Source organism: Anser cygnoides, chromosome 1 (genome assembly GCF_040182565.1).
Source record: "Anser cygnoides isolate HZ-2024a breed goose chromosome 1, Taihu_goose_T2T_genome, whole genome shotgun sequence".
Lineage (NCBI taxonomy): Eukaryota > Metazoa > Chordata > Aves > Anseriformes > Anatidae > Anser > Anser cygnoides.
The window spans coordinates 85,208,729-85,230,956 of record NC_089873.1 but is presented as its reverse complement, the minus strand read 5'-3'; the positions used below and the strand labels follow the sequence as shown (position 1 = coordinate 85,230,956).

Sequence of the window (22,228 nt, the reverse complement as noted above, 5' to 3'; positions counted from 1 at the left end):
AATCTTAGTTTTCCAAAAAGAGTGATGAAATTGCAGCATACAATCTGGGTATAAGCAGTTAATATGACTAGTTTTGAGAAAAAATAATAATAATTTCAAAACTTTTCTTTCAAGTGTTTTAAAATTAGAATATAGCTTATGTTTGCATATTAAAGAGTTTTAAAATACCTTGACCATTTCTCTCCACTTTCTTTCCTAATACTATGGGGCATCATTGACTGCTGTTTAATTATGAAAATATTTAAAATGTTTATGGACAGTTCTGTAATTTTATTAACCGTATAATAATTATTCATAGGTGATGACACATACCTGTTGTTCTTGTTCTGAGTAAATAATACTCCTTTGTGATTTTTTTTTTTCATTTAAAGTTTATTTAGATAATGGTCTATCCATTATCTAAAATGTTTGAGTTGTTTTCACTGAAGTATCTTAAAGAGTCCTTGAAAGAGGACTCTTGAAAACAAATGGCTAGGATGAACTCCACCTATTCAATGGTTAATACATTATGTCCTGGATTTTTCTGAAATGAAAGTTTTTGATAAGGTAGGCACCATATTTGCTATTCTGATCTGGCATTTTTGTATTGTTAAAACAGTCCTGTGCAGCACTCTTAAAATGTTTTATTTGCATTTCAGTCTAAGCCACTGGTCTTTGTCCTAGATGTAAACTTTTGCTGCTACAGTAAAGGAGGGAACAAAATAGCACTTCATTGTACCACATCACATAGTTTCTGGTCAAAGGTGTTGAGCTAGATGCAAACAGTATTCCACTTTGTAGATTACCTAATATTCAGTGTTTCTAAGCCTCTGTGTTGCTCTTCTGCATAAACACTTAGAGCATAAAAGTTTCTGTACTATGTCCCACTTAGGATTTAGCTTTGTGTTTGTCCACCCTAAGAAAAGAGCTAAATCCTCAGAGTGCACAGTGAGGAGTGAGTTATGTGTGTCATTGCAAGCAGAAGCCAACCAACCCTTTTCTGTATCTTTCTGTGTCACACCATTAAATACTAGTATTTTGAACAGATAAAATAGGCCTGTTTCTATTAGAAAGCTCTTGATCTTCTTTTTCTAATCATTGTAGGCTTCCATTTCTCTTCTGACAGTTTAAAAATACATCAGTCTTAGACTTGTCACAGGTGCCGGATTGCATATTGCCATTTCTGGGCTTCAGGCCAGTGTAAATTTCAAAGTAGAGAGAAAAGTGAATGTTTTTCGGGCTGCTTGGATGTTACGGTTCTTCTTTTGTTTGTTCTCTAATTTTATTAATTCTTGGCTGTTTGAGTAACATGCTTATTATTGGTGGAGGAAATTCTGGGAGATTTAAGGTAAAATAGGTAAGCATATAAAATAAAATTCTGTTTATCCCTTGGCAGTGGCTTGTGAATCATTGATAGCAATAACCCATATTTAATGTATGCATGCACTGAGCTGATTCAGAAAAAAAAAAGTTTTAGTTTTTTGTTTCATTTATTTCCTTTTTAACCTATGACAATAGTCCTTAACTTTTTATTTCCTCTGTGTGGTACCTAAAGATAGAGAGAAAATGCTGATGTTTTCTCTTCTTCCTCTACCATCTGTATGATTCAAATGCGCTCTCTTCTACTTGTATTTAGCTTCTAAACTAGGTGACACTTTTTTTAATCTGATTTGACTTCATCAAATAGTTTGAGTGAATAAATAGAAAATTGTAAAGAAATTATTCTTTGTGTTTGTGTATTTGTGCCTTTTTTATAGCAAGGTGAAACTTTGTTTCTTTCCTTTTTAGATTATTTTTATCAGAATATCTGACTTGCAGCCTTAAAATCTTATAATTGAAAAAAAGTCACAGTGTGCACTCATATCACTCATATTTACAGAGATTTCAGGTTTTTTTTTTTTTTGTTATAACTAATTAAACAGTAGATATTTGAAAGCTGGAAATACACATCAGTGTAGTACATATTATTCTTGCTTTAGAGGAAGCTAGTTTTGACTAGAAAATTTTCAGGATTTGAAAATTTCATAAATACCATTCATTGAGTAAATTATTCTGTAAAATATGTACTGTTATCTCTAAATATTCTATCCTTAGATTCCATTTGTGTCTAGATAACTCTAATCTGTAACAGCTGGACAATGTGATAAAGGTTACTGCTGTCCTACTTTGGGCCAAACCAATGGTGCACTTTCTAAAACTTAATTTTTTTTCAAAATGTACCTGCACAACTTTTGTCATGTTTTGGTAAATAGAGGACTATTTCAGTGACTTAAGTTGCATTTTTTTTACCCACTAAAATGTTAAATAACGAACCCCATGAGACAGATTCTTTTTGTTAGACATGTGTGTATATTTAAATTATTTTTGTGACTGTCAAAATTACATGTATGACTGAACATAAACATGTTTTAGAATTGTTTTGCTGTAAATCTTTCCTTTGAAAAAAGCATAATATTTTGTGATCACATAGTTTCTTCGTCAGTTTTTGAACACTGCAAGCACAGGATACTGTATGTTCTCATTCCATATGGAGTCTAGCATTTTTAGGTACAAAAGGTGCCTAAAATTATGGAAATTGGACCGTATTTGACCTGGAAGAAAACAAACCCTAAGTAAGTTCTGATTTTTGATATTGCAATGATCTGAAATCCAAAATTCATTTTTCTGTTTCCTGTAAGGCAAAACTTTCATAACTTTGTTTTAATTTCAGTTGTCAATTAAATCTTCCTGGCAAAAGTTATAGGGAAGATAGGATGTAAGATGAATAAAAAGAATTTTGTGCTAACTTTTATTCATTTTATAATTTCATTCTCAAAACCCCTCTGCACTGTTTGTCTCAGATACATTTCTGATATGCTTATGGTAGGTATTTCAACAAGACCAAAATATTTTTGTTTCATTTATTCAAGACATTTCAACTACTCAATAGGATCAATCATAGCAGGGAGGAGTGGCTTGAGGATCCTTACCTGTAGCTGTCTTTATATGTGAGTTATTCTAACTTCTCACATCTATGTAAGGAAATCAGTGGCCCTTTTTCTCTGCCGAGACCAGCAGTTTCTGACGTTGGATTAAAAATGGCCCGCATTGGAGTAGGGTGTTAGACAAAAATCATTATCTCCTCTTCTTCCCTTTGAAAACTAAAGTCATTCACATTGAAATAAGACAGCAATAGAAGGGCAATTTGTCAGAGGCCAATTAAAACATAGTTTCATGTATGTTGTTTTCCTGTATTTCTAGTATTTGTCCATGGAGCTTGAATTTATATCACTTCATATTTTTATCACAGTTTACATTTAATTTGGCATACATGTTGCCAGACTACGAAGGGGATACCTCTCTGGTTCCCTTGAGAGCTCAAAATTTAGTTAAGTCTTTGATGTAGATATCTTTTGGTTATATTAGAGAATTCCACTTTCTCCCTTGGGTTCATTCAAGGGAAAAAATTACCCAGTGCAAAAGATAATTAGCAATTGACTTACATTTCTAACTTAGAGTTTCAATACTATCCTGAGGCTTTAGCCACTCCTTAATGTTCCAGTTCCTCCACTTAGAATATTTTATTTTTGAGAAATAAATAGTGTTTTGAGAACGTTAGGTACCAGGTCATATTCACTGTTTGTGTTGCTTTAAGGTGAGCCGAAATACTTGTTCTACCTCTCCAGCTGAGATACCCACTGGTGTGAAGAAAACTCCCGAGCGACATGAAAACCAGCAAAGCTTTTCTCAGGTTATTTAAAGTAGGTGATGAAGTGCATGACAAGAGCACCATAACTTGCTGGTGGCTCCCAATTAGCACACCTGTACTAAGGCTGCAGTGTGTCAACTAGGTGTAGAGTTGGTGAGTGGCCAAAAGCTCGCTGTAGTTTAATTTTTCATCCCTACCCTCCCAGAACTGTACATAATATTTGAGTTCCTTCTTTTTCTGGTTTCATTTATTAATGAGAGGCCTCTTTAAAGGGAATCCCAGAATTGTGATCCATAATTTCTCTTAATGTCACTGGCAGTTAGAGGCATTTGTTGGAGCAGGCAGTTTTAGCCTGACTGCACACCAGGATTTGCTGGCTGGAAAAGAGTACTTCTCAAAAGGTGCTTAATTTGTATCTTATCCTTCTGCAAGTTTTAAGGATAGAAATAAGATGGAAGAAATCAGACAGAAATAGTGTTTTATGTATAATTGTTAGTTTACTTAATTCCACATCCAATTTTTTTTGTATGCGCATTTGCACACATTCACAGGTGCACACCTATGCACAGGAGTGCATCGGTATTTCTGTTTCTTCCTGTAAGAAAGCCTACCAGCTCAGGCTAGTAACCCATTAGTACCTTATCTTCCATTGTGGTGGGAGTACCTGAAGGTCCATTGCATCTTCAAGCACGTGTCTATGCATGCCTGTATGTTTCTGTTTCTGCAGGACTGGTTAGGAATAGGCAAGGAGAAGCTGCCTTAGCACATCCAAAGGCAACCTCATTCCCACTGCTTAGCTGCTATCGTTCTGCTGCGTTTGACCTCCTTGTTGTAAAGACTACATTGTGTTACCCTTTGCACTTCTTTGGCTAGGACTGTAATCTTGCAGAGTTAGTCTCTCAGAAACTGGTCATTCTATGCTGAGCCATCCTTTGCCTTATTTAATAAACCATGTTTTGCCATTAATATTTTCTTCCCTTCCCTTCCCTTCCCTTCCCTTCCCTTCCCTTCCCTTCCCTTCCCTTCCCTTCCCTTCCCTTCCCTTCCCTTCCCTTCCCTTCCCTTCCCTTCCCTTCCCTTCCCTTCCCTTCCCTTCCCTTCCCTTCCCTTCCCTTCCCTTCCCTTCCCTTCCCTTCCCTTCCCTTCCCTTCCCTTCCCTTCCCTTCCCTTCCCTTCCCTTCCCTTCCCTTCCCTTCCCTTCCCTTCCCTTCCCTTCCCTTCCCTTCCCTTCCCTTCCCTTCCCTTCCCTTCCCTTCCCTTCCCTTCCCTTCCCTTCCCTTCCCTTCCCTTCCCTTCCCTTCCCTTCCCTTCCCTTCCCTTCCCTTCCCTTCCCTTCCCTTCCCTTCCCTTCCCTTCCCTTCCCTTCCCTTCCCTTCCCTCCCTCCCCCCCTCCCCTCCCCTCCCCTCCCCTCCCCTCCCCTCCCCTCCCCTCCCCTCCCCTCCCCTCCCCTCCCCTCCCCTCCCCTCCTCTCAATCGACAAACAACTCTTGAGAGAACACCTAATCTAGAGCCTCTGGTGGGGACTGCTTATCAAGTGTGAGCCTCCTGGCTGTGTAAAGGATTCACCTCTAAGTCCTTGTCTTAGAAGGAACAGCAACTCCTTTAATTCCTTTAAATTACCATAATTGTGTGTCTTGCACTTGTAGTATTTTCATATTAATGCTGTAATTTTCTCCTTTCTCTTTTTGGTTGAATTGGTTTCAAGGCCTTTTGAAGTGTTTCCTATTAAATAAGCTGGGAGGATTTTTTTTATTATTTTTATTATTTTTTTCCTTAAGGTACTAGTATTAAGTGACGGCTGAAGCATTTCTGGTGATAAATCTTTTCTGGTGTCACCTCTGAAATGTTGATAGTGGAAACTTGGTGTTTAAATGACCATTAAGAGATAAGAATCTAAAGGAAAGACTTTCCAGTTTATAAAATTTGAAATAAGTCCATTTCTTGTTAACACTCACAATCAACACAATTGTGCTTTCCAGTTTTATTAACTTTTCTGAGACCTTAGTGAATTTATTTAGGGAATTCTACGAAAAAAATATTTAAGATTTAGCCTCTTGCATGAATCTTGGCTAGTAAAAATTAGGTAAAGGTGTTGAATTATTATCTGTTAAAAAAAAAAATAGCGTGATGTTTTCAGATGTGGCCCAAGTACAGCAGAAATATTTGCATTTAGTATCCAACTGCTTAGAGGGATTATTTAACTCATATTCAGCAGTGCTAAAATCTCTCATCATAATTCATTATATAATAGGATTACCTTGAAAGAGAGCTAGATGGCACAGTTGGTCAATACAGTAGGATACATTTATAGAGGTCTAGGCTTAAATCTGACCCTGGAACACAAATGTACCATGTTTGCTGGTCTAAATATAAATCCAAGTAGATGTTTGTTTGTATTCCATACACTTTGGCATTACTTCATGCAGCTGGCAGCCTGTTCAGCAAAGACCCAAAACTCAACTAGCAGTTTTGGACAGAGGTACATTGGCACAGCTGTTTGGAGAACCTGATTTAGTGCATCTGAACTGTTCTTGGCTTTAACCAGTGGAGGTAGTTTTTCATTTCCCTGACTGCTAAAATTTATCAAATTCAAACAACAAATTAGTAGAAAACAAAGAAGAATAGTGCCACTGGAATTCATCAGAGCTACTGTGTTTAGCTGTTACTCCTAATTATAATTGGGATAGAAAAACTGGCTTAAATAAAATTTAGTGATAATACCCAGTGTTGCAATATTCCAGTAGCCTAATTATCTCTCAAAATTAGGAAGTATGAAAGAATAAAGTTCCAAAAACATCATTAACTTTGCAGTGTTTGGCATTACAGGCCTGTTTTTTATTTCTTTATACACCTCTGCAAAGTAGTGGGGAATGCTCTGGAATGAAGATGGCAGCGTTTCACACATGTGTATAGAAATGCATAAGATGTAAGGAAATCATACTTATGCTATTTTGTATTCTGTGAGAAGGGCAGTATGTTAATTTGTGTATTTAACTAAGAAAAGAAGGGAAAAGCTTCTCTTTGGCTGGATGTTACAACAAAGTCAGATTTTTGTTAGGGGAAGAGTATGAAAAGCAAGTAGGTAGCACATTGCTTAGGGTGGCTGAAAGCCTGTTGTCACCTGGCAGTGTCCATACCATTTTGCCTTCTTGCTTCATGTTGTCTGAGCTGACCTCTCTTTCTCGAGTGTAATTGATGTTGTATAGCTGTGAGGACCTGGCTGCCTCTCTTTATTGTTTATTTCCAGCATTTCCAAAATCTGTCTTATTTTAAAACATTTGAACTGAAAGAATGACTGTGTACATTGATTTCAGAAGAATTGGTTCTGAGTTTTTAGGATGCAATCTATAATTACAGCAATCAGTCAGGAAAGTCTATGTAACTGTATTAGACAGTCTATATTTTACTTATCTGCTGCTTCACTTAGTAGTTATTTCTGAATTGAATTGTGTATATTAAAACAAGATACATCATCTAAAATAAAACAATCATATAAGAAAAGAGAACATTTATGAGAAATAATAACAATACCACAGTTATTTTTCTGCTAAATGTAAAATGGTTTTATTTTTCCATGTTTCCATACAAATTAAATTTGCTATGTGGTAGCAGAATTTGTATAACCAAATTTCAGTGTTTTATTCTGAAGCTGTTTTTCATCTTCTGTAGACTGATGTGTGAGCACCATTTTTAGCAGATGTAGATTTAATGTTAAACTGACTCAAAATTTTTGTTTCTTTGTGTTATATGTTTGAATTTCTTACCTTTAATTTTTAAGACAAAGGTTGTGTTGACATTTCCTACAGAGAAGAAATTGCAGTTTGCATGTCCTACCCAAAAGCAAAGGCAGCATATAATTGTAAAAGGAAGCAAAGCAAACTCAAGCTACTGAGAAATCTTAAGTTCTTAATACTTTGGGAAATCAATTATTAGAACAGTTTGCCAAGTAAAACATTAGGTCTTTCATCAGTTCAGAGTTTTCAGGCAAAATGTAGAAAAGGAATGGAGAAAAGGACTTAGTGGACTTAGGCATATATTTATCTGTTTTTAGAGTCTCTAAATAATAATAATAAAAAAGTCCTCAGAACCTCTCACAGCATAGAATAATAAATATTTATTGTGCTAGAGGAAGAGCAACAGGCTGAATGTTACCTTATGGTAAGAGCAGTTACCAAGAGCAGTTTCTCAGAGCATGAGAAACCTGGACACCAACCCCCCATCAAGTCAGAACGCAGAACTCTCCTTTGGCAAAGTCAGACCTGAGCCCTGCCCAGTTGTTGAACTATCTTGTTCTCTCCATGACCTTGGGAAGGAGCCATGAGTCCTGCTTGGTACTTCCTAGCTACCCAGAAAGGAAAAGCACCCAAATGCTATTGATCTGTTCATAGTACTTTCCGCTGTCTGGTTTAGGAGGCTTTCTTCTAGTCTACTGGCATATGTGGCTCCTGTTCTGAAACGATCATTTGTTTTTAAATGTCCATTGATGTATAACTTAAATGCTGTGTCTAAGCCATTAATATGTGGAAACATAGTTAAGTACTTTCACATTTCCACCATGGACTTTTTCTAAAGTATTTGAATGAGCTCAGGCAGGAGGCCTGTGTTTTCAATAAAGTTTGTTGAGTAAGTTGTGTGGGTGAGATGACAGAGCCTTTTATCTTAAAAACAAACACTAAAAATATTGAAATATATGGTGCATAATGATGTATATGTCACATGTATGGCATATTGCAGAGGAAAAATTAATATTATTGCTTTATAAAGTTTGAAAATGCAAGTAATAAGCTCTAGAGTATCATTAACTCTTACATATTCTGCAGTTTCAGCTACAGTTACATAGAAAACTCAAACTGAACAAATCAAATACTGTTAGATTTAAAATGTGGAGCAGAGTCTTTGTTGTTGAAAAAGACTTGGGTATTAATATTTCATATTGCTTTAAGTGCAAAATTTGAGCTATTTCTGACAGCTCTTGTACCCTTATTTCTAATGCTTCCTATAAGGTAAGTTATCAAATAGTGTATTTCAGAATGTTATGCATTGTGTCTGATTTTATATTTATTCTATAATCTAAAGCAGGTTATAGAAGGTCATCCTGTAATGACCTTAGCTGCTATGAATAAAAAACTCATTATCTGTGTCTAGGTGCCATTCAGACATATTGATGCCCTAGGAAGTCTTGAAATTCTCTAGTATCAGTGAGAGTAAATTTGTAAAGCAACAAGTCGTCTAAGAAAGATGAAAACCAAATCATTTGAAATGACTGTCACCACTGAAAAAGGAAACAATACAAAATCAAAGATGATGACGATGACGATGACGATGACGATGACGTTTATTATTATTATTATTATTATTATTATTATTATTATTATTATTATTATTATTATATTGTAGGGTATTACAAAATTAATTTAATTTTCTAAAAGTTTCCAAACCTGATATTAATGGAATCAGATATATTCTTGCCATTAAGCTTCTTAGAATTAGAGCAAATATTTCAGGAAAAAATGTCTTCCCTAGCAATGCTCTTCTCTGTACAACTTCATAATGGAAAAAGATTCTGGAGAGAAATGGGACATCCACTGTTACTAAAGAGTGCACCGTACAAAATCACTGGGTAAAGTTAAGTTCCCATTTCCAGCTGAAGATTTACTGGTTATTTTTTTGGAAGATAAAATATTCTTTGAAAATGCTCTTAAATCTAGGTGACATGAAATACGAATTAAAAATGAAAATGTTCCTGAAATCCTGTAAATTAGTTCAGCTAATAGAAAAATATAGTCTGCAAACACACCTGTTGCTGTTCTGTTAACATTATCTGTATATTCAGTAAAGACATAAATATTTACTGCTGACCTTTGAGAGCTGGTTAACAAATCTTTGCATTTTCTTTACCTCTTTACAGATCCTGTGTGTGTGAATTCCTGGCCTGATGGATGCTCCAGACCATTGCTAAAAAAAAAACAAAAAAAAAACAAAAAACACACACACACTGAAAACATAAAAATCTTTTTGGAAAATACAAGGTAAAAAACTCATATCATAAAAAGCAGTATTGATGTTCTAAATTTAAATCAACAGAAATCTAAAAATACTAAATGTTTTGTAAAACAGCTTGCTTATTACTCTAGATTATACCACAAAGCACTGAAGCATAGCTAGGTTTGCGTTCTGTTTTCTTTACCTGAACACCTCATGTTACAGGCAATGTCAAGCTTTTGGAAGCCACAGAAATACTATTATTTTCTGTAGTGTAGAAAGTCTCACAGGGTGTCTGGAAAAGTACAAACACGTGCAAAAATAGTCATCCTCAAAACTTCATGCATTTGATTTCAGATGAAAGCTGTAGAAGTAGAAAACATTCAACTCCTTTCCCCAGCTTGCACACTTTGTATTACTGTATGAAAATCTGTGAACGTTTAGGCTTTGACTTAGAGCAAGCCTACTTTTATGTGCTGCTAACTTTGAGCTTTTGCTGGAATACACATTTATTATTTCCCAAGTGTTTGTGTTCACATGTCCAATGTACATGCAACACAGGAACATTGGAAAAGTCACTATGTTCTATGTTAGAAAGTCATAATATTTAGTAAACAATTGGGGCTGCTTTTTTATTATTATTATTTATTGGAAAAAAAGGATATATTTAATATTTTAGATGGCATTTGGTATGTAGGAGATCCGGACATGGATCTGGTTATCAGTATGTTCCTTAGACCATATACAATTCATGATGTATAAGCACAATGAAGTATCAATGATTAAAAATGTTTCAAATACCAGTTTACAGTAACAGGAGTTATGCAGATTTTTAGAAAATGTAGTCCTTGATTATTATAAATTTAGTTTTATTGATTCTGAATGTTGAACCCTTGTGTTTTTTGCAAAATAACAGATAAATATTAGCAGATCAGTGGCTTACATATAAAGTAGTTCATCTGTGAACATGGGAAAATAGGGATATGATGTTGATCAGAGACTGCATGTCTGTGAGGTCTCTTCGTGTGGCAGAGAGTATGTACTGCATTAGAAAATGCTAATAGACAGCCCATGACATTCCCTCACCCCATTAAATCCGAAGGAACATCAGGATTTGCCATCTGGCTCTCCATGTGCACCACTTTTGTCAAATTCACTCTTTTCCCTCTGTTTTTTCATCCTCCTTTTTTTTCCTGGTTTTGTTGCTACCACCACCAGCCCTTTATCCTTCCTCCCTTTGGAACAGAAATCTTCAATTTAGCTAGAGATGCTTTTCTCCCATCTGCTTCTGCCTGCCCACAGACACTAATAACAGCTCCTTCTTAGGCTGATGACTGGTCTCTATAGCAATCAGGCAGCAGAAGCACTCAGTGCTAAAAAACGAGCAGATCTTGGTAGCAGCTTCATGATTTTTCGTCTTCCATCTCTCTGCAGTAGTTACCACCTGTCTTCACCTCTGCAGAAGTCTGTAAATGTGCCCATACTCATCCGGTGGAACAGGCCAAGTAGTAGGAAACAGCTGTATGTGAATTAATTACCTAAATGAGTAAACTGAATTAAAATTTACTTAATTTTACTACATTTTATGAAACTAACAAAGCTTATGAAATATAAATAAATATTCTGCCACTGTTCAATATAGCTAAAATGCCTAATGAAAACACAGTAATACATACGAAGATTGACTGCTTTCATGTTAAATGTAGATTACTGAAATAATAAATAAAATTCTTCCCTATGTATTTTGGGTGAAAATGAAATAAATATTCAAATTCATAAGGGAGTGTATTCTCAGACTGGTTGAAGATGGAAATATTTAATTTTCTATGCAAGAACGTCTATGTAATACCACAGAGAAAAGGTGAATGAATAGAGTTTGTTTTTATTGCAAAGGCAAGATTTGGATACTGTATGCTCTGCAGGAAAATCAAATAAGATGTTCTGTCAGGAAAATAAAAAATAAATATCATTAGTTCTCTAGGCTGATTCTAAGTTATCAAAAATATGTCCAGTCTAACATAGATGGCATTTAGTTACAGCACAGATGAATATTTGGCAATATTCTGCAGAGACTGAAAGGATGGCTTTTGTTTTACCAGACACTTGAAGACATGATATTCTAAATGTTTCCTTTGTTTGGCATCAAAAAGTATTATGATCATTTTGCTAAATAGCATGCAACCAAAACTATCAGGGGATGTACTGTACTGACAGCCTTTGAGTTAGAAGATTAGTTTTGAATTAACAAAACTTCAAGTAATTCTCTAGGTCTTTCAATCAAATATAGGACAGATGTGTTATAAATAATGTTATACATAACATAGTAAGTGGTTTTGAAGGTTTTCAATAAGGTCAGAGCAAAACCTGTTCTGGGGGCAATTAGCAGGTGGCAGCAAGTAGAGTATAAGTTAAACCCCAAAGTAATTTTTCAAGGCAGAAACAACTGTGATTTAGATTTAGTACTGAATGGACAGTCTTATTGAGGCAGCTAAATTAAAAAGCAGCAGCAAGTGTGAATTTTCATAAACCAGACAGAGAGTCGCTTTGATTGTTTCTTCACAGTGCCTTCACTGGACTTGTCAATGGGTGCTAGAAAAGGAGATACTGTCCTTTATGAATTGATATTCACTATATTGGCATGACCCACTTGTGGGGACCCCTGCGTAAAGGTACCAGAATAATTTATTCCTCATCATTTTGGGAATAACTTTATCTGTTTGACAAGGACTTATGCAGATTCTGTTTGCATCTCTTCTGGGAGAGCTGTTTGCTGTGGAGAAGCTCGTTTGGTGCAGTGGTGATCAGGTGTAAGACAGATACTGAGTGAAGCAGACTTCTGTCAGACTCTGGGGTATGAGAGATTAATAAACAAGGCAGGTTTTGCTATATTATTTTCACCAACTTAGGTAAAGCAAGGTGACTTTTCAACATAGACAAGAAATCCAAGTATTCTGGCTGCGTAGCTGATAGTGCAGTGGGGTCTTCCTCCTCGCCAGCTCAACCCTGTGCATATTCTCAGCACTGACTCCAGGTCAGCAAAGAGTTGGAGCACATGAGAAATAATCTGTATTCTTAAGTTTAAAAGCATATGACTAAAGTGTTTGTTGAATGAGGGCTTACCTGACAGAACTGAGCCTGGTAGAGAAAGTTACCTGACTTTGCAAACAAATGCAGAATAGTAGTGTTGCATAAGCTGTATGAAACACAACATCAGCAAAACAATAGAAGAAATGGTTCTTGAAAAATACCTGCAGGGCATGAATGGGAGAGAATATGCAATTGGAAGGAAAATATTAAGTCAGACAAATTGTGCATGAGAATCTCAGCGTTCATTTAATGAGAAAGTGACTTTCTGGTTGATAAGGATGAAAAGAATATCTTGACAGCATGAACAGATAATGACTGATGCACTTTGTTAATCAGTAAAGTCTGAAACCACAACCTTTGTATATATTAGTAAATCATTCATTTCCATGCTGTGCTCATCTCAATACCAAATGGTTGCACCTAAAAATGTACATCATTCTTTTATTCTAACTAAACAACAGCTAGAAGTGAAGAGAGGACTGATTTTAATACAAAGGATCTTTTCTGTCTTCAGGGAGTATCTTTTTTGCCACACAGAAAATACCAGAAGAAGATCTGTGAAAGAAAGATCACTGATTTTCTTCTGTAATTAGGGAGAAGCCAGGCACCAGATTCTCAATAGAACAAAACTTGGTGTTCTGTTCTGATAAACCCAGGGAAACAAAGGAATGAAAAAGAAAACTAACATTCCAGTATTCTAAGTTAAATCTTTCAGAACATACCAATGATACTACTTTTGACATATATATGCATAAATTCTGCTGACTTAGAGCTATGGTTTGGTTTTCAAAGTCAGCAGAGTTGGAAGAGCATCCTTAATATTTTTTCATTCCATGCCGCATGATAGATATTCAGTAATATTTCTTTGGGAAAATAGTCTTCTCTTATCTCCCTTTATAATACCTGTTGTTTACAAGCTATTAAAAGATCTATTGAAAACTTCTCTTGTGTGTCTATGATCCAAAGCTACAGTTATCTGTAGATAGATTATTTGTTTAGCTGTGCACTTGCACAGACAGTCCAAAATATGGAGTTACAGGCATGTTGTTAAATGATTAATCTCTTTTTGCTTTTTCCATAGAAGCAAAGATGGTCACGTTTAATAAACCATCTGGATAGCCAGCTTTAGAAGCTTAAGAGTAGAACCAGAAAGTTTATAACATGCAGTACTTAGTTTTCCACCATGATCTTTTTACTTTAATTATAATTAAATTTAATAATGTTTGGTTTAGCTTGTGGCTCTCAAACTTGTTTTGATCTCGGCTATTGTTTTTCTACTTGGAAATAGAAGTAGAAACCAGAGAACATATCTCAGACTTCAGGATCTAACGTTTTACACTCTAAAGCTGATTTTGTGAGACTGCCAAAAGGGTTTGTTGTCATTAGTTGTTGCTGTTCAATATACACTATTTCTGAATGTGCAAAATTATTTTTTAAATATCTTCCAGTAATACATTATATCTGAAAAAAAAAGATATCTCAAATAGCAAATCTTAAATTGTTCACTTTATCAGTAAGCATTCCTGAATTGTAAATCAGTGATAACAGAAAATTCCAGTCTTCTCACTTTTCTCTAATCAGTATTAAAGTTTTTTTTTTTAATTATGTTTTCACCTCTTTTTCTCTTCTTGAAAGTGATGAAGTGCATCTCAGTATATTCTAGAGAGACATTTTCATGCCTCTTCATATTCTTCTCACCTTTGTGTGACCTCCTTGTGCTTCAAGTTTTCTTTGCACCTCTTTGTTAGTACTTTCAAAGCTTTTGACTGTTGAGTTGGGCAACTTGGTACTTCTGCCTTGGGGAATATCACATGGGTTTTACAGTAGAGTTATAATAACTCATCTTTTCTCAGTTCAAAAGCCCACCTGAAGAGGAATCCATTTGGGTCAGTCTGAAGATAATATTTTTCAGGATTTTTTAAATTCCTTCTGGATGTTTAAGGGAAGTGTAAAATTACATGCATGAGAGGAGGTAGGCAACTCTCAGAAAGTCCATCAAGTGTTGGAACTGATTTTTGTCTTCTACCATGTAATTACATGATTGAAGCACTCTTCTGGAAGGTGGCACAGCTGTTCCATCCAATTTTTGTTGTAGTATATTCTTAAGCATTTTATACAAAATGAAATTTCTTCAAGGGACAGCCTGATATCTCAAATGTTTAGGGCATCTTTTGAATAAGTAAAAGAGTAATTGTGTACCGTAATTGTGAAGAAAGCCAAAGAAGAGCAAGACTAGAACTCACATGAGTCTCCTAGCCACAGCACTCATGTAAAGTGAGGGACAGAAAAACAAACATGAAGGAGATGCAAGTGAGAGAAGGTTGTCACCTAAATTTTGCCTCAGTACTTCAAAATTTGAATGTTTTAATCAAATAAATAAATAAAAAAAACTATTTCTACCCTTCCTAACATTTGTTTTCTGCTGAAAATACTTGGATTTGGCATAGTTTTGCTAAAGCATTTTTCAACAAAAGTTATTAACCAAAGTATGTTTCATCAGTCTAGTCTGGATTACCGTAAATTTCCTGATTTGTTTATATGTGTTTATTCCTATATAAATATGCTCAAAAAGAAGCTAGGAAGTTCTCAGAAGTTTAAAACAAGTTGTACATTTTATCAATATTCCATAATAAAATAAATCAAGTGTCCATACATGTGTACAGGGGAGATAACTGCATATCCTCTTGCTATGTGACACTCAGATGGCAAATATTGTATGCCATAAAAATGTTCTTGTACATCTACAATATTTTCTTTATAACAAGAAAATAAATGAATGGTTTTGAGTATAGTTGAAAGAACAAGTGTGCTGTTGTATTGCTTTATGATCTGTCCTCTATGTAATACACTCTTGACCTTTCAAGGAACTGCTTTCTTCTTTCAAATGTAGTTTCTTTTTTATGAGTCTAGATATCTATGGGTCAGGGAGGAGAGCAATGGAGTATTGTAGTAAATTGACCAGTATACAATAATGCCACTGTCCCAGCAATTGAATCAGAGTTGTGCAACCTACGCCCTGTACTAAAATAGCTGAAGAAGACTCAGTTATGCTTCAGGTGGCAGAGACCTGTATTTCCACAGCTGTATTGTTCTAGGGATAAGTTCTAGCTGCTCTTTTTCCAAGTGTACATCGTGATAACAATAAATATTAAAGCACACAAATGACCAAATTTATCACTGTACTTTTTCTGCTGTTTGTAAAGCCAACACATTCATTTCATTCTTTTTCACTCCTGTCTTTAAGTTGTGATGATTTCTTTGACTTTTGTTCATATATACCAAGTTATTCATATTTAACTTCTAATATGGGACTGTCATTCTGCGTAGAAAGACTCCACTAACACCAAAACAAACAAACAAACAAAAAAGAAACAACACTGAATCTTCTGCCTGAGTGTACCTCTGTTCTTAAAACAACTTCCATGAGAATGCAAAAAGATCAAAATACAAGACTATTTTAGTAGATTTTGTCAATTGTTTTCTTCTCTTGTTATCCTAGAAAAGTGAAAGTTTTGCAATAGAAATGTATGATGATACAGGTGGTGATGACTTCTACTGAAATAACGCACAGTCTTCAGAAGGAAAGAGTGGCATTACTTTGGTAGCCTTTGGAAACTTCTGCTACCTAGGGTTCTGTTGGTTCATTGCCATATTAGTATTGACATCAGTGTTTTATTTGTCAGTCTGTAGACTTTTCTAAATGGTAATCTGGAAAAAAAATCTCAAAGTAGTTTATCCTTGGATTTATGAGCAGAGAATTAGAGGGAACTTTTGAATTAAATTTAGAGGAAACAGTTATTCCGGCTAGGAAAATACTGCTGTTGCATTTGAAGGCTTCCGTTTTTCTTATTCAGCAGCACTGGAAGATAGGTCTTGTTTCTGATGTTGAATTACTCTAACTGATGGAAGCTAATTTTCTTTAAGTAAACATTAGAAAAGTTGGTCAGAGAAGCATTTATTATTTGCCTTGAGTGCTAAGCATGATTTATATATGAATGTGTTTTTGTTGTTGTTGTTGTTGTTTTGATGTGGTAGCTTGTTGCCCTTCAGTTGTGTAAAGTTGCAAATGAGAATATTGATTGTGATATTGATCAGCTCAGTGATGGTGCTGAGACATCACTATATTAATTAGAAGGTCCTAAACTTAGTTAATAATCTTTCATTTCTTCCTCTTGTTTTACTACTTTCTCAGAGCTGTATGCTATACATGAATAAAAGCATATTGTGCTTAGTGGTATCCATGTCTGGGCATAAGCACTAAGGACAAATGAAAGACTATGAGTCCTCATCCAGTAGCCATTTAAGTGAGGAGTTTTTTGTTTTCTTTTTCCCTCCATAAATTTCAAATGCAGTTTGCTTTGTAAAAAATGAAAGATACAGAAAGAGAACAAGAAGAGAAAGTCGTTACACTGTCTTTAATTTTTACAAATTAATTGTTTTGATTTTTATATCTGTTGCATTCAAATACTTAGTCCTTATGGGTCTGTAATGTTTGGGCAGTACTAGCAAAGAAGGCCGCTGATTAGCTGGTAGATAATGCCAACACCAACAAAAAAAAAAAGGAAAAAAAAAAAACACACGTTGCATCGGAATTATGTAAGTCAATCAAGAAAACAATTTTCTCTTGTTAATGTAGTTGTTACTGGTATAGCATCTGGCATTGGAGCCATTATCAGTATAAAAACAACACCTTAACAGAATCTATGCTATCCAAAAATTTTTTTGTTGCTGTAACCTAAGGTTTCCTATGCCCATAAACATTACTGCTGTAGCTGGTATAGTTAAATTTGCACATCTTTACTCTGCCTAGTTGGGATACACTTCCACAGTCATTTGAAAAGTTTGTACTGATCTATCCCATACAGGAGGACATATAGGCTGTATTGCTATGGGGTACCTTTGCAAAGCTTAGCTAAGTTCTGGTTAGCAGTTGTGCTAGCATAGTTATTTTAGAGAACAGTTGTATTCTGTGTACAATTTTAAGTGGCAGAAAGATTACACAGAGTTGTGTGGATCAGTGCAGTCATCAGAATATAACATTATTTTCTTACCTGTATTAGCTGAACATGAAATCCAAGTTTTTCTTTCTGCCTTCCTAGGAACTAGGGCCCCACTCAGTGTGCTGATGCTGACCCATGTCCATCCCCCAGCATGCCATGGAATAGTATAATAGCCTGGCACACAGAAGAAAGGGGAACAAAGTTTTTATTTCATGAAAATGTAGTAAGTGACTGAATTACAAATAGGAGCTGTCATAAGAGAAGGAAGATAGCTTCTGAAACATTTTTAAATCACATGTAGAAAAACACTATGCTCTGGATCTGAATGTCACTTTCATTTTGGCTATTTTGATGGCTCCTCTACTTGAGAAAGTTCAGAATTCCTGTCATGTCAGAGAACTGATTTTTCCTGTTTTCTTTTAGGTTCACTTGTCCCAGTGTGTCCAGTTGAATCATTCAAATTTGTGGTGAAACCTAACAGACAAGCAACAGGAAGTTTATGAGCCTCAGGGAGACTTGTCCTAGCAATTCTTAGGCAGTGTGAGCAGCTAACTGTACCTTCAGGTCACATTATTTATTGATTTTATTTAAAATGTTGTTCCATAGAAATAACTTTACAAGGTGCACAATAGATTTTCTTAGGGCTTGAATAGGCATCAGTATGATGCAAATCAAAATGATACAACAGCAGTATGTTGTATACACAGCAGAGTTATTAATATAAACAAATCTTTTTAAAGAAACTTAAGTGTGTGGTGTTTGAAAGCCAAACTGTGGATGAATTACTGTTTTTATTCCTGTTTAAGAGAAAGACAGAGTACCTCTAAACATACAAAAAAAAAAAAAAAGGCTTAAGAATTGGAAATTTAAAACAAATTTAGGTTGTTACTGCTAGACTAATTATTGTGGGTTTTACAAATTTTATCTGTTTTTTTTTGTTTTTGTTTTTGTTTTTTTTTAGTTTTGAGTTCTCTGTAACGAAGACAGGAGATACTGAGCATAGATGCAAGCTTCCAGAGGCTCTGTGATCTCTGACTGATAGACGGTGGTGAGTCTTGCTGCAGCCTCTAAGAAGATACCGTTTCCAATCTTTCACCCTCATCCTTTGCTGGAAGTTACCCTCTGTGTAGTAAATCTGACAGAAGTGGACATTTGCATGAAATTTTGCTACTTTTTACCAAGGTCCAGTTAAGACACAAGATGTTGAACTGAAATGGCTGAAGCACAGAAGTGGTCCTTTCTACTAACTCTGCCACGGGTAGTAGCTTCAGGCAAAGGGATGAGAATTAAAAAGCTGGAGAATTACTGGCTTTTGAATCCTGATGATTGTGGGCTTCAGGGATAAGAGTCGTCAATGCCCCTGAATGTCATGAGCAATAAAATTAAATATTTCTCTGATTTAGAATTGACACCTTCATAGGGTTCTCTCCTGACATGATGTGAGGTGTGTTAGGGGGGGTCTGTGGGTCAAACCCAGTTATGGCTTTAGGTTGATGGGAAAAGAAATAGGCACTAGCAGAAAGACAGTAACTAAAAATAAGCATCTTAAATTGCATTCTTGCTTTGTTATTCAGCTTAAGGAGGGCAAGTTAGTGGAGTTGTAACACCTTAGACTGAAGCGGTGATGTATTCATGTAAAGTTTACATTTCTTATCATTTCCAGAGAGAAGCAATCTCAATTAGGACATTGCCTTTTAAGCACTGATTTTATGAATCAACCCAGTATTTGCAAATGAGTACCATAACAGTAGGTCAAAGTGTTGATACAACACTAGCGTAAATCTTACCATAAATTAGTTGGGTTTGGGTGGCTATCCAGTTTTCTTTTGTTACGAATTTTGCAATGCCATGTTTTGGTCCTGGTTGGAAATTCTGTTTACTCGTGGGTTATTTTTTTGTTTGTTTGCTTGCTTGCTTGCTTGCTTCATTGTTGTTTGTTTGTTTGTTTTTGCAAGTTTCCTGTACTGAGAAAAGAAAAAAAAATACAGTGGCTAACGTGATAAATACTTCTTTCTTACCAGTTCAAAAAAGCAGGTTAGAGCATATATACAGCATATTGCTCTCCAAAGTATGATCAGGCATTGAAAATTGTAGAGCTAGTCTTAGAACTGAGGAAAATTCTCCTTAAAAACTGTTCTTAGTAAGCTGAATACATTATACATTTAAAAATATGTATATACATGATCATATAATTGAGATGGATGTACAGGTGGTACGCTTCAAGAAAGAGTTACAAAAAGAGATTAAGGTTAAATGTGTATTTAAAAGTGGGGTTTTAGAAATAGTTGCTTTTCTTACATTCAAATTCAGATGTTTTGTGAAGTTAAATAGGATTCAGTTGTTTGAGGATTACTTTGTGTACTACTTGGATTTAAATCATGGGACATTTCAGATCAGCTACTGTGTTCAAAATAGCTGCTGTTAAAGAATTTATAGAAGATATTGCTTCCAGGGTATTAGTATAGCAGGTCTTCTTCTAGCTGAATTTGAAGTGGAATGCAAATTTTATATTGTCCTTGTCAAATGTATATCTTTGGTTTTTTGAGCAGTCTTGATCTGCTGTATAAAGGTATTTACAAGTTCAAAAAATTTGGCAATGTTAGAATATTTAAAACAGAGGAACATAAGAGTTAAATGGTGTGAAACCATGCTTTCTGTGTAATATAATTGTAAAGGAGGAAAAATGTCTCTAGAGTGAAAAAAGTACCCAGAATCATCCATTCAGCGCTTTAGATCCCAAGGAAATCCACAGATGATACTTCACTGAGGGTATTGTTAATGTCTTGGGTTATCATTATGTAGCATTTCTCCAACGGGATGAAAAGAACATAGCATATTTTTGAGGGGAAAAAGAGAAGATTTTGTTAAACTTTTTAAGCAAAATCAAATAAAAAAAAAAGAGAGAAATATGCATACAGTATTTCACCCACAAACAGATGGTCAAACATAACAAATCAATAGTATGTAAATACCAGTGTTAAGAAGATCTGTTGCAATGCATGAAAAATGACTTGCTTGGCTGCTACCTTCATACAGACTAAACCTTCACAAAAGAGAGCAGGATATAGGGTTTTTTGTTTTGTTTCATTTTGTTTTGTGTTTTGTTTTTCCTTCAGAGACAGATGTAGTGGCTCAAAGTTGCCACTTTCATTTACAGGTCCATTTTTATAAACTGCAGAACCAACGGGATGCACTTTAAACCTTAAAAACATGGTACCTAGAAAGTACATAGTGCTGGAAGGTCTGAAAGCCAGAAGCAGCAGAAGGAAGTGCTGCTCTGTTTTCATGAGGGCTGTGAATTCCCTGCATTTATGTAAGTCCACAGCAGTGAAGTTATGACAATGGCTCCTGACAATGTGAGCAGAATTATTTCAGGAGCCAGACTGTGGAATAGTGAACTAATTGTTGTGTGATGGTGAATCATTAAAAAATTGGTACAAACATGTGTCTTTGTATTTAAATCCACAGGAAAAACATCAGTCCAGATTGTATTATAGTGTGACATTCCTAGATGTATAATTAGTTCACTTCTTTCAAGACCTCCAGTGATTTTTCAGGTGTGTTGCAAATACTGTAATTAGTATTTTAAGAAATATTTTTTTCCCCTAAACTATGCTCATTCAAGTGACAGTAATGGAGTATCTGGTCATAATGCTAAAACAGGACAAGTGACCTGACTTGTGATTTTAGGTTATTAACTCTATACCTCTCTCTGACTGACTTCTCTCTATGGAGTATAAATGTTGATGTTTTACTTATCTCCTTTAGTAAAGTGTTTTGAGTTCCTTGGATAAGGGACTATTGTTTAGCCTAGTTTGTATACAGCATTGGACAAAAATTACAAAATACAAAATAGGCACAGAAAGCTCAGCTTTAAACAGATTTTTCTGTCTGTTATTTAAGAGGAATCAGAAGAAAGTACTACATTCTTCTGAAAATAATATTATAGAGAGTATTGATATTTTATACGCTTTTTAATTAGGATTTTAAAAATGATTTAACAAGTTACACTTTGAGAAATCTGCTCATCTAAAAAGATTGCTTTTTGTGTAAATGATATGAAAAAGTTTTTTAATGTTATGTAAAATCAAACTTACTAAAATAGTAAACATTTCTGATAAAAAGAATGTTTTGATTTTTTCCCTATTGTTCTTTGCTACTAACATAATGAGATTTTCTGAGGGTCTTGACTATTATTCCTGCTCTTTATCAGGATCAGATAAAGAATTCTCTACTTTGAGATTTCTGTAAAGAACTACTTGTAATACGTCTTTTCCCAAATTTGAGTAAAATAGCCCAATATCTGTGCATCTCACCACTTTTTAAGTATATATATATATATTTTTTCTGAAATTATACATCTTAAAATCATGTGAAACAATGTGTGGGAATACGCTTTGGGGGATTTTCATTAAATATTACCATGTCTTTTAAAATGCAAATTTCTAGCTTAATTTGCAGTTAGGTGGTTATGTCAGTGATGTAAGAACA

The 22,228-nt window shown here is 35.1% G+C and overlaps 1 long non-coding RNA gene across 1 annotated transcript in view; it reads left to right on the top strand.

The window, feature by feature from the left end:
* The window catches only part of LOC106040153 (uncharacterized), a 29,254-nt gene extending 10,468 nt beyond the window's left edge, over positions 1-18,786 (top strand). The window contains exons 2-3 of the long non-coding RNA XR_007169796.2: positions 9,577-9,697; positions 18,699-18,786. This is a non-coding gene — a long non-coding RNA (uncharacterized lncRNA). The remainder of the gene's footprint in view (positions 1-9,576; positions 9,698-18,698) is intronic.
* The last annotated feature ends 3,442 nt before the right edge of the window (positions 18,787-22,228 follow it).